This window comes from Melospiza georgiana, chromosome 3 (assembly GCF_028018845.1).
Source record: "Melospiza georgiana isolate bMelGeo1 chromosome 3, bMelGeo1.pri, whole genome shotgun sequence".
Lineage (NCBI taxonomy): Eukaryota > Metazoa > Chordata > Aves > Passeriformes > Passerellidae > Melospiza > Melospiza georgiana.
In genome coordinates, this window is record NC_080432.1 from 45,195,435 (window position 1) to 45,209,987 (window position 14,553).

Here is a 14,553-nt window from a genome sequence, read left to right on the forward strand (position 1 = left end):
ACAGATCTGAAAAGCTCTCTTGGGTTTGGGTTTTTATGCCCTCTCTTTTTTCAAGTTAATTATTCAAATCAAGGTAATAATGAGACATTTGTACAATATTTTTTATATATAGGCAATCTACTTGATCATACTTCAATTCTACTACAATCTACTTCTTTGAATCCTGAAATAAAGAAGCAAGTTCTTTGATGGGCTCATGATTTATACTGAAGTGTCTCTGACAACTGAGAAAGGGAAAAACAGTTATTAAGGCAATTGTTTCTATTCTGTTCTGAAAAAACTCTGAGCCAGTAACTGTTTATTACGCTGCTGAAAATGCACAATCCATCCCTGCTTACACTAACACTTGTCAAAACTGCTACGGGTTAATATGTTATTTTTGTAGATAAGATATTTCTCTTCCATTTTCCAGTTTTTCCAGCAGCTATTCAGTAGCTAGAAGATAGAAGTAACTTTAAAGAATACTTCTAAAAGATAAGCCAGAGTATTCCTAGCTTACTTAAGGTGAGGATTCTTGTACTTCTGAATATCTTTTCTTCCTACAGACTAGCCTCCTACATCCAACAGAATCAAGGAGGTGGGAAAACAGCAAGAATGAGCCATCAAATTACAGGCTCTGGTCCTGAATCACTGCTAAAACTCTTGGGATGCTGTTTGTTTCCCACTGCAATTTTAAATATTTTCCTTTTTTACAAGAAACAATAGAAAAAAACATGATTTTTTTAATCAAGTGGCTGCCTTTTGTTAATTTTTGAATGTCAGTTGAAGCCAAGAATACTCTAACACAGAAGAGAGGTCACATTTGTGACCTGCAACCAGATGGATAGAACAAGTGGCAAGGCTACTCCATATGACTCCACAGGATGATAGCTGCAGTCTCTCATCTCACTTCCAAAACAGATTAAGCAATCTGCTTGAAAGCCTTTAAAATGCATCTTCAAAGCGATACGGTTTCAGGTGAATGCAGTTAGAGTAGTTGGCACTACCAATTTTACTCTGTAAGTAACCACAGGAGGAAATGGGACCAAGGGGTCATTGGATCCAACAAAAGATGATACCCTAACACATCAAAGCTACTATAATGGTTACATCATGCTTGCCTGATGGTCTTTTCCATTTTCTTGCTGTTATGAAATCTACTACTAGTGTTTGGGGTTTGGCTGGTGGTTAATTTGGGGTTTTTTCTTCATATATGTTGGATATGTCTTTCTTTTACGGTTACTGTCTTACAATTGTGTCATTAAGGTCAATGTTCACATAGTAGGAGCCTGCCTGCATATAGAATAATTTGACAGAACAGCAGCATTTCCTCCTCCCCCTCCCTTGATGGAAATTCTCTTACTGCTACAATATTCTTTAATATTGGTATTCCTTAATAAGAGCATTCTTTCTGTTCTGGATGACATACTGATACACAGCAGGTTTCACATTATTCACTTTTTCTCAGTATAATAACTTATCTTAATGGATAACTGGTTTTCAGCTACTTCAAGTATGTCCAAGACTCTTGAATATGTTTTGTAATAAGCTTGCCATGTAGAAGCCTGCTGCTGAACAGAAGACATTTTCCAAGGACTGAGCAAAGGGCAGCACTGAAAGAGTAATTCTCAGAGGAAAACAATGACTGTATATAACTTTTTCTAAAAAATAGATTAGAGTAGCAAGACGTGCAAAGAATACTCTGTGCCGAAGTAGTCTTGCACTCTTCATGGATCTCAGATGACAGCAGACAAATCTGTGCCTTCAGTCATCATTGAACAAGTACTCTGAATCTGTTTTGGATATAAAATCCCCAGAGAAGATTGCTGTTTCTGTTCACTGACTGAAGACATTGTGCTGGAAGCAAACAAACAGTCTGCAATTCATAGCCAGCTGCAAAACCAGCTGGTAAAATTCCACATAGTTATATTCTTTTGAAGGTGAAGGCTCTGTTGTTCCAGGATTTTTTTTTTCTGCTCTGCATTCTGTACCCTCTTGAGGCAAATGAATAGTGCTGGTCTCGGATTAAAAAAACCAAAAACGAAGGTTACCTGAAGCATTTGCAACTAACTATCCAACTGAAAATTGAAATAGGCAGAGATAGTTTAAATTCTTTACAGCTTTCAAACTATTCTGTATACCCTTCTTTCAGAATTCTCAAATATCAGCATACTTGAAAATTGATTGCTGACATGGTCTGTAAATCTCCTGCAGTGAGCAAAGAATATTTGTGCAATGGAAACTGACAGTAAGAATAAAGGTCTGGTGAGGTCCTGTGCAGAGATCCTCCCAAGAAACAGGAAGAAAACAACTGTTCCAAGGCCCTGAAGGGAAACTGAGCTTGTACAGCAATCTACAGGGCTGTTTCATGACAAGGACCAAGATTGCCATGTAAACTGCCGGGTTTTACTTTATGTTTCTAAATCTGAAATCCCCAGTACTATTAATCCTTTCTTTGAAGCTAGAAGGGTACAAATTTAAACATGTTAACATGGGAACTCCAGGCTGCTAAGACATAATATATAGCCTGAAACTGTTTTGGTTTTGATAGAGTGCATATAAAAAATTTCAGCTAAAGCATATTGTTACATCATAACTACTACAAGGTGTCTACCACCAGAATAAAAAGCCTTTACAATTACTGAAATTTTAAATGCTTGGAAGTTTTCTGCAAGAAAATAACTTCCATGTTCACAGAACAAGTTACTTCATTTAAAGTGGTTGGTATCCACAGGAACCCTGTGTTCAACATAAAAAGCAAATTTTAAAACCTTCTCTCAAATCTGAGCTCTATGCTAGGTAACAGCACCAAAGCATAGAGCTGTAGACATGGTGTTCACTGTCTCAGCAGTATGATGAAGCCAAACATTCAACAGCCATACGAGGAGCAGCTGAGGGCATTTGGCCTGTTCAGCCTGGAGGAGACTGCAGGGAGACCTCATCATAATCTCAGACTTCCTTGGGAAGGGAAGAGGAGCAGCAGGCCCTGAGCTTTTCTCTCTGGTGACCAGTGACAGGACCTGAGGGAATGACACAGAGCTGAGTCAAGGGTGCTTGGATATCAGAAGATTCTTCACCCATAGTGTGGGGTTGCGCACTGGAATAGGCTCCCCAGGCTAGTGGTCATGGCACCAAACCCAGCAGACTTCAAGAAATGTTTGGACTACACTCTCAGGCACAGGGTTTGACTCTTGGGGAATGACTCCTCCTGCACAGGGCCAGGAGTTGGACTTGGATAACCCTTACGGGTCCCTTCCAATTCAGGGTATTCTGTGATTCTGTGATTGTTCTCTAACTTTCAGAGAACCCAAGACTAATTATAAAATTTGGGGTTTTTTTTTGTAATTTCGGCTGAAAAGCAGAAATATTTTCATTTCTCAATTTGAAACGGCATGCATACAACACCTCTAATATCTTGTAAAGATAAAAATTTCTGTTACAGATTTCAGTAGTATTACATTTCAATTGTATTACCTATTGCAAAATAACCACTACTAGTAGAATATTTAAAATTAAATAAAGCTGAGAAAAACAGCTGTTGATTAAATACTTAGTGAGATGAACAATTGAATCTACCATTAAAGTAGCCCTTTATGTTTATAGAAGTACAAAAGAACATGTGTCCTTAAAACCTATTACATTTTTATGCATGTTGAAAGTAAGCTCTGTCACGTGTGCAGAAAAACTTCTCTACAAACTTAGAAGCATATGTGGAAATGTGCAATGTCCAATGGAAATGTGCAATTGGTCCATCATGTTTTTAATTAATGGCCAATCACAGTCAGCTGGCTCAGACTCTGTCCAAGACAGAAGCTTTTGTTATCATTCTTTCCTATTATATTCTTAGCTAGCCTTCTGAGGAAATCCTTTCTTCTATTCTTTTAGTATAGTTTATGTAATATATATCATAAAATAATAAATCAAGCCTTCTGAAACATGGAGTCAGATCCTCGTCTCTTCCCTCAACCTGAGACCCCTGTGAACACCATCACAGTGCAGTTAGTGAAGAATCCATGTGAGAGTATCCTTCCCTTTGACGGGATCAGAAATATCTATAACCCTTTGTCATCAGCTTTAAATGGGTTTAAAATCTGCAGGCTTAAATAAGTGTAAACAAAGATTCCCTTCATAGCCTCAATAAGCTGAATCAAACTGTAACACATTGTAGGAAGTAAAAGAAACTGTTCAAGTGAAAAACAGGTCAATCAGGAGTCCTACAGGAACCAGCCTGAAGCAGGATTCTCAGACTGGATATGGCTGCCTTTAGGTTTCACTGACCCAGTTCTAGCCTGTATTTCCTTTCTTGACAGCATATCTACTACATTTGAATCACTGATGGGGTATCAGGGACAGATAAAGGTGATACAGAGACTCTAGCATCAGAAAGCATCAGAAAGCAGAAAAGGCACTTTATTTTTAGAAATCTATGGTTCTTATAGAAACAATGGTGGACTCAAGACTTGATTGGCCTTTAGGAATCTTCTCTCACTTATTGGTTGAGAAGTGACAGCTCCTTGTAAACATCTTTGACAAACAGATATTGCCTGCCAGGTGTCGAGATTGAGATAATAACTGTTTTAATTCTTTCTCTGAGCTTTCTCACAGCTTCCCAGGAAAATCCTGGAAGAGCTATGTCTCTCTCTGTTCAGAGGATACGTGATTACTAAACTTTGTATCCCAACAATCCTCACTTTTGTTCCACATCCAGCCCTGTCTCTCCATCCTCCCATTCACAAAATTGCAGTAACAAAAGGCTGCTCATTTTACCCATTTTGCTTTTGTCCCCTGTGCCTTTCAGCCTAAGCAGGTGGTAGCTCCTTCAAGACAGGAACCCCTCACCCCCAACCCCATTCTATGCTCTGCCAAACACTCAGGTACTGGAGGGATTTGAGTCAAGAACGAAGGAGCCCTATCACAGCTTTTTTTCTTAAAGGAAGATATGGTGTGTATTCTTGTCTCACGTTCTGGCACCACAGCTGCTGCTGTTCTTTCATTTATATTAGGGCTTTATCTCAAAGGGATGACTAATACTGGACACATACAGAACAGATCACCCCTCAATACTAAAATAAAAAACACAGTTATGATTCTATATTAAATGACAACTCTGCGTTGTCAAATTACAGCACAGATAAAAGATAATTTGACAACTCTGTGTTGTCAAATTACGGCACAGATAAAAGAAAGGAAAATTGCCGAAGCATGTCTAGGAAGTGTTTCCTTCCCTACTGATGCCTTTCCTCAGGCCACCATAAATACTGGCTTGTCCCAAATTCATGTGAAATACTGACATTTTAAAATGGAAGTAACATCACCAACATCATGCAAATACACAGACACCAGCTTTCACTCAGAAATCCCAGAATGCTCAGTGCTTGCTTGAGATGGGCTGTGATAATAAAATATTTTGCCAAAGGGCCAAAGAGGAGAACTCAAATGAAAATTTACTGTAATGAGACATGTTCTCTTATAACTTGTTCTCTTATGGAAGAATACTTCCTTGCAGAGTGGTGTGCTCCACTTGTTGCCTTCCAGCAAACTGCCATTAAACTTTAGCTGACTAGTCTTCTGTAATCTAGGGAAAGAATCCTGCCCACAACACTTTGCATGTTTTCTACTCTCTGCCAATGCTCAGCTTTTCTTTCCTTGCCTACCAGAATGGAGGGCAAAGTCTCTCCAATTACATCCAAGCTTTTCTGGGAGCAAGTTCCAATCTGTCTCCTGTGCTTCCTTCACAGGTTTTTGCATATTATTATGACTCTGTACACACACAGACACATCTGTAGTTCAGATAAAGTGGACTATTACTCAACAAATCTTCAAGGACTACCTACAAACTAGATAAATAGTACTGCCAGCCTTGTTAATTGCTGGGAAAAAAAGGGGACAGAGGTTTTGAATTCACAATAATTCAGAGCCAAAGACAAAACTACCCTTTCTCTCAGTGTCCTCTTTCCTCCAGGTTGCATTAACTACAACTAATAAAGAAGGTTTGAACATAGGAGGTTTAAGACCTACCCTAGACTTGAGTAACACAAAAAATTCCACCACATCTCCGAAGAATTATGATATTCTGAATTTGGCTGTATCCTGTACATCTTTGCTTTTCAAATTTTGTTTAAGTGAAAATAGCTACTTAAAAATATTTTCATGGGCATTTGACACAATTAGAAATCTTTATTTCTAACTTTTTTTTTTTTTGCAATTTTAGCAGCACCTGTCAGCACATTAAATATTATAGGCTATTTTACCAATGCCTTGAATTACTTTATCATTCAGAAGATACTGCAACATTGAAAATCCAATACTATTACATTTAGTACCAGCAGGAAAATTCCAAGACTAGAATGGGATAGAATGGCAGAAGAGGATTCTGGTTCTAAATACAAGCTAAATAATACAGCAGTATCTATTCACTGACTCAAAACTTGCAGGTGCTTCTCCTGTGCCTGCTTCTAAGCTAAGCTCCTCCAAAGGCCCATTATTTAAATAACACACATGGCTTTGTAAGAATGAAAATCAGTGTGTGGCAACTTAGAAGAAGAAGCTGGCTAAGATTTCAGACTCTTTACAGCACATCCTGTTCGTACATATTAAGTCCAGAATCAGCACCTGATTTCACTTTACCAATCACAATAAAAGCTCCACTTTAACCAAGTTCTAGCACATTTTATGAGAAAGTTTATCAGTTTGCCACTGGGCCAAATCCATTCTTTCATGAGCTGGAGGACTACAAGTTTATCCACCACTTCCTAGGACACATACAGTGTAAAATCTAATCCTGCAAAAACCTCATAAGGTCTATCACATCCTCAAAAGTTGTACTTCATCACAATTATTTTATCACCTAAGAATAAATTGAGACAAGTTTTTATTCAGGAGAGGCTGCCCAGTTAAAAGTAACATCAACAAAACCTCAAAAACAATGCCAACTATGAAATGAGTTTGAACACGTCATCTTTGTACAAAGATCCTTTCAAATTTTAGTTCATCCACAAATCATGGAAGCAACACAGATGCATAGATTGCAGAACTGATAAAAATGCCTTAAATGTTTAAAGCAGGAAAAAAGACAGTAATGAAAAATAAGAACACACATTTAAATATGCTTACTTTGTTTTTCACCAGACGATAGAAAAAATGCAAGAACTACCAGTAACAGATGGTTTTGGCTAATAAAATGTGATTGGCTGCAGCTGCCTTGGTGATACTGAATTTGTTCACTCAAATTTTATTTCTAGAAGAAGTTGTCTGTAGTACCGCCACTCTATTTCCCAGACATGAGATTGTTACATAAAGATATTTTTAAATTAAAAGCAAATATCTGTAATTTGAGTCTGTTTAACTCATTTCAATTGGGACTGCTGTTAAGTGGCCCCTCTATACTAAGGGGACAATTGTACAGCATGTTTCTATGCTCCTGTTTCTTCATGATTACTACCACTTCTTTTCTACAAAACCTAAATTTGACTTCAGAAAATATAGTCCTATCCCATTGTAAAGAAATTCCTAATAAATTCACTTTGAGTCCATTTGGCTCTTGCAGAAAGGAAGGCATGATGCCATCAACAACCTACTTCAGCAAGGTTTTTTTGTCCATTAAATAGTTTTGACTTTGCCTCAAAGATAATGTTGATTTCTGATATTTTTCACTCCAACATATTCATGTGGTATTCATGGAAATACTAATAAACTGCTTAATAAAGAGCCATCTGAGGATTTGATTGAAATAAGTCACAAAATATGAGTTTAATTTCATAAAAGGTGTTGAACTGAATAACTTTTTATTATTTCTGAGGTCTTCTGTGTTCCAATTCTGTATTATGGCAATTGTCTCTTTTCATTCTCATTGCTTTATTAAGCACTGATATATACATGTGAGATACCGACAGACATTAGAAAAAATAAGCAATATATTAAATAATGTATGCCAATGTTCTGTGATGTAGGAAACAACAAAATGCATTTTCAGACTCAAAGCCAGCTCGAATGAGAGGAGGTATAAAATGTTTTAAGAAACACCTGGACTCACTGCAGGAAAAGTCTATTTTAAGGTGTAGAAGCAATGCTGGAAAATTAAGAAAACCCTAATCTGTACAAGGAAACAAATGCATTCTGCATCCCAAAGCCCCACAATTAACTAGTATTTTGACATGAATCCTCAGACACTTTTAAGAAAGCTCTGATAATAATTCAATTTAGAGCTGTATTCTGAAATACAGAAACAATTTGATATCTAAAGGTGATAATAATATACAAACCACATCAAAAGCTTTCAGTTACCAGAGTAGGCTAGCAGAAGTGGGCAAAATGGTCCACAGGAGCTCATACACATACCTACCTTTGTCTTCTTGAAGTATATACCTAAGATACATTCAAGACAACTGGTCTGCAGGAGCCTATATTTTTGTTAAAAGGCAATGGAAAGAGTTATGTATCTCGAAAGACAGATTATGTTAGTAAGCTGGAATATTAGAGCTAAGCAGTAAATGTTTTCCCTCTAGAAAATGTTTCCACCTAAGTTTAGTTAGGCACTAAAACTGGGGAGAAAAGAGCCTCCTTATATATGGAAGCTGTATGGAGAAAGCAGGTCAATCACTTGGTGGAGTTGTCATTCTGTGCTCTCCTTGAACAGAACTCCATTCTGAAGTTGGACTTGTCTGCAGAAATGCCCCAGATAGCACAGCTGAGAGAAAGGCAGCAGGGTGAGAAGAAAAACCAGAAATCCCATCTGGATTATAGCTCAGAATTCAGCTCTGTCAATCAGGACTGCAAGGGATCTGCCAGGTGGAAATGAAGAGTAAATCCACAAGGGAAAACATCAAGAGAAATCTGATTTTGATTAAAATCTCTTCACATAAATCAATTCCAGAGTTTCAGTGCAGAGCTCTGAAATAGAACATTGAATTTCCTAGCTCAAACTATATTTTGGGGTTTTTTTCCACATTCTTTTCTTCTACATTCTATATAAAATGGTTATATATTGGATTTAAAATAGTTTTGCAAGGAACCACAGTGGTCTGTGTAAGCCCTGCTCAGCAATAACAAGCACATCTCTATATTATCAATCCTGTTTTCAGCATAAATCCAAAACATATCCCCATACTAGCCACTGTGAAGAAAATTAAGTCTACCCAGCCAGAACTAGTATAGAGTTTAAAAAATGAAGAAAAGGAAAAGTGAGAATGTTTTGACCTCATGTGCAAATAATAAATTCTGAAATGACTGAGGAAGCAAACAGTGTTTCAGTGTGTTTGAAGTCCACTCATCATACAAAAGCAAATGCTAGAAGACAACTACATAGTTGAAGCATTTTGGATAGTATGAATCCAGAAGCAAAACTGGAGACTTAAAATAAATTAATTTAGCTGTAACATTAATGATATAAACAAAATAATAAGCTGTTTCAGGATGATGTGAGCTGCACAAACTAAGTGTTCATCTTGTGTTTCATCACAAGATGAAACAAGAGCCACTGTAAATAAAGAAATTGCAAGAGCAGATAGTCCTGCACCTCCTCCATCACTGCTATCTTAGCAAAGACCAACCTTGTCAAAATATCAAGCACTGCTCTTGGGGACACTGATACAGGTGTGCAATATTCAAAAGAAGAATTTAATCACATTTGCAAGTTGTTTCCCTCACTCTACCACACACACACAAAGTAACTATATGATAGTAGCACCAATTTGCCCCAATGACAGCAACTTGAAACTTTCTCCTTGTGTTTTTCACCACATAAGACAAGTAGTTCACTTTCACTACCGCCAACAGTTTCTGTAATGGTTGATGAAACACTGGAATGGTCCAAAATGGCAGTAAATGCATTTACATTGTACTCAGCAGGAAATCAAAAAGTTATTAGAAAAGTCAGTGGACTTTGTAACTATGTAACCGTTATAAACTTTGATGTATAACCAACAATATAGGCAAAACAGCATTTTTCTACTTCTTTTTTTAGAGGATAAATAATCGCAACAGTAAGAAATAATTAAGAACCATGATGCAGAACTACTTTTTTAAAATTGATTTCATGTTTACAAAATAATTCTAATAGGTCTGAATGGAATTTTGTAATAGAAATCATGAAAGGAGCAGTTTTTCAATTAAATACAGATCCCACTAAAATTAGAACTTCCAAGCACAAGTCTGAAATGGAAGATATGCCATTGGGCAGCACTAGAGCAGTTAGCCTAAACTACACCCTGAATATGAAGACCTCAACACCAACTCTTTTAGTCTGCACATCTACTTCTACCTCACAGCAATATTGGCTTATGAAGTAATTGCTGGAAACTCAACTTCTATCTCCTACAAGATAAAGGACAAAATCTTCCCAAGTTGCCCAGTTATCTCACTAGTTCCTGAACATAAACCAGGAGTTCTGGCCCAAAACAACATCAAACACCCTAAATTCACCAGAATATGAATGTACTTCTTTTTTCTACTGACGGGAAAAGAATCTTCCAAAGTAACAACCACCTCTGCATTAAGGCCAGAAGCTTGTGAAGCTACTGAATTGTTTCAGCATACAGGTAATAATGATTTTTCTCTCATTTCTCTGTCAATTTGCTTTGAAAATGCAAGTTACTCACCAGAAATCATATAGCTGTTGTAATAGATTCAGTATGAAAACAGTGATACTTAGTAACACAGCATGGGGATAGGTCCAGCAAAAGCACTTACAAAAGCTGGATGGAGAAGTTTTGTGGTTGACTCTGTCATGCCTTCATGCAACATTCTGGGGTGTTAATGAGCGGTAACAACAGATTTCAGCTCTTTTAATGCTCATCTATCCTATTAGAAAGCAATCTGCCCCCAAAGGAGATTTCTGGGCATACAAAGTCATGATATCATTTGAGGAAAACCTAAATCAGATCTCCTGCTTTTGAAACTGTCAAGAGTGCTTATATTATTGCAGAGCACCTTTAGAGATCATTGACATATATTACTTACTATTTTAAAAGAATTATTTCAATTACCAAATACCATTTTAAAACCTGCACATTATATCTTCAGCAGCTTCACAATAGGTAAGTGAAAAAGTAAATGAGTGGTCTGAACTGAGAAGAGAAAAATCTATATTAGGACATGCATCTTTCTTTGGTGTTTCGAATAGATTTCATCTGTGACTGCAAATTCATTTGGATTCCCAAGCAGCTGACCTTTCTTTATTATGCAATCTCACTAAATTGATTTCACATGCACTACCTTTTTAAATGAGTTAGCTGACCATTTTGCTCAAAGTAGTGAAGCTCTAGCTATCACATCGTTTCTTCTTTGCCAAAGTCCTTTCAAAGATAAAATAGTAACAAAGAGAAGACAATGTGTTCAATATTGTTTCTTTCAATTTCCAGATATCCCTGGGGCAATGAGAAAACACTTAACAATGCAAGCTCTGCATGTAACTGTGGTGGTGATTAAACACTGCACAATACCTCACTCACAAATTTGGATAAGGCATTACAGTATATGTAAGAAGGAAATAAAGTCAGCTGAGATACAGGTTCTCAAATAATTGTTCTGAGTTTGACTAGTGATCTTGAGCACCCATTTTGTTTGTAGAATAAAGGATATAATCAGATATGCCAAGCATGATTGTAAAGCTTGAAAAAAACTAGTGGAACAAGATTAAAACCTCACAAAGGAAAATAGTCCCCAAAATTATCTTAGGTAGTCTGTAACAAAACCCAGGGAAATTTCTCTCTACTTCTTCTGCAAAAGATAGTGCATTGTTCAGATTGCGACTGTAGAAACTCGGGCTTCCTGTATAGAGGATCACAGATCTAATCCCACAGCTGATGCCTAGCAGTGCCCCAACACAGCAGCAAGGTAGAAGACTACGGTATGAAATCTGAATCTCAAAGCATGCTGATCAGTTCACTAAGTCTGACTGAGACATGATCAAAGCAGTCATTTGGGAAAAGTCAATAAGGTTGAATTTGTGCAAACAAGTCCTATTGTAAGTCTTGCCCAAAATGGAGGGAGGAAATGAAGACACAGGAGAAGTAAATGACATCTACACACCTTTGAATAGTTAATGCTAAGAAGTACAATCATATCTGAGTACAAGAAAAATCAAACAAGTTATAAAACCAATTAAATATGCCCTGACATCTTGAATTTATCTGTGGCACACTGCAGCCTTTTGGGTATTGTTTAGTGTCTGCACCAGCTAAGGCATAAAGAGCTGCAGCTGACAATAGTACAATACCAATGTCTCAGCAGTCGTAGAATGAGGTGATAGCTCCTTTCAGAATAATATTTTTACCCTGAGAACATGTCCAAGAACTCCACATTACACACAGCTATACTTCCACAATGTATGCCATTTGTCTATCACAGTAACCTGCAGCATCATCACTTCCATTTGGTCTCCTAAAAAATTCCATCTATGAAGCTGCCCTGCTCTTGCACAGCTGTTTGGCTGCTGTCTCATGCTGAGAAATGCTCTCCAAACACACTAACGCTGCATTGGCGCATTAAATAAATCAGGCTCCTCCTATCTATAGATACAACAGTGTTGTGCCTAGCTCATTGCACATAAACTACATAATTTGCCATCTGTAATCTCTCAGCTACTTTGCATTGAATGTAGTCTAAGCAGGAAATTAACAGCAGGGACAGGTGCTTGTTTCGCTCTCATAAACCCTGCCCAGTGCAGCACTTGCTCCTATATTAAGATACCTGCTTGAAACACTACAGCTGCACTGCACCTCTTATTCCTCCTCCTCTGATTATGGATGAACCCCCCCCACCACCTCATTTAGCCATATATTTCATGTTCAGACTAACTGTGGCTGTTTCTTTAAATTTAAAATAAACAATATTACATTCTTCAGACTCAGGGTGGCTGCAACACAGTTCAGCGTCCCTTTAATGTGCCCGGTATCATACGTGCTTGCTCTGCTGTTAGAGCTCCTGGAGAGCCACTCCCAAACCTCAGCGATGCACAAAGCATTCCTCTGAGACAGAGCCCTTTGTTTCACGTATCCTGCTCCCTCCTGCTGCTTCACTGGCAATCTGCTACCAGATCTCAGATGCAATTTCTTCTAGATATTTGTGCCTAAAAGCTATTTGTTTTCTTTTCCCTCATTTTGGAGGATAGAAATTTGCAGGATGTTTCACAGAAGGAAATAGCCTGAAAGATCATGTTTTTTCCAAGTGAAAAATAACCATGCAAAAATTAGAACTTTTTTCTAGTACCATAAAAAGAAAAAAAATCCCAGAAACAATACCAAAGCCAAGAAATATGAATGCAAGCTGTCAGTTTGACTGCTCTGTGACCTGTGCAATGTTAAGCAAAGAATGGCTCTGGTTTTCAAAAGATGTTTGGTTTCTTATGATAATTATACTTGTTATAGTAGTATTTACTATAATTACAGGTAAATTACAGGTCAATATTAAGGTTTCACAGCTATAAATAGTTGACATGGTTTAGATTTAGCATGCTATAGAAATGTTAAAGTTAACAAGTTTTTAGAACTCTCTTTTACTAATATAGAAAGAGGAGTTAATTTCTTCTTGAAAGAATATGTGGAACTCCAGTTCAGCATTCAGGCCTAACACTATAAATATAAAATACCTTTTTGAAGCATTCTGTGATGCATCATAACTTGTGGGGAGTTTTCTATTTCTGTTACAGATAAGACAGCTCAGATTCCATTAGAAATGATATATTCATTTTATTTGTTGGCTTTCACTGGCAACAAATAAAACTACCGTACAATACATACACTGGGCAAAATATAAATAAACCATTTTAAATAAAGGTTTTGCTCAAGAACTGATGAAAGTTTGCAGAGATATGCAACATTAGCAATCCTATTGACATGCCTATCGGAGTATAGGAATAGGCAGATTTTTTCAGTTCTCATAAAAATATATTAGAATTGAGAGCTTAATAAGGCAGGGTCTATATGTTTGGGTATTAGTTTGAGTATTTCTATACTATCTGTTAACAGAGATACAGAAGCATGGATCTGAGCAAGGATGCAGGTCTCCTGTCTAAAGTTGCTTATCTAGCTTGGATAATGCAAGCACTCCACTGGGCCAACAGTGTGACCTCAGCGGTGAGAAACACAAATACATTTTTTGTGAATCTAAGGTCCATCTTTCCTGTTCTGATTTAGCCATCAGATCTCTGCCTCCTGACATCTACATTGCTAGGAAAAGGATTCAAACTTAAGAGGTGCAGGATATCTGAGGCCTACATGTCTAATCTGCCTTCTAGTAAACTAATCCAATATGGCTCATTTTTTCATTTGATATCTGATTAATATCCTTCTCTGTCATCCCACACAAAGCTTTTTGAGGCTTGTCATAGCTAATAGACTACCTTGAATTCAGCACTTCTACATGAAGACCCTTCTCAACACAGAACTAAAATTGTCATGAGCAAGAGAGGCAGCAGAAGAACTCAGGCATTACCTCAGTCTACCTGTACCAAATGCTCAGGAACTCTACTTAAAATACATTCTGAAGAGGGGATAAATATTTATGAACAAAGTACTAAAAACACATGTTTAGTTTGGAGCACACCTTAGTATCACAGATGCACATGCTTAAAAGCCA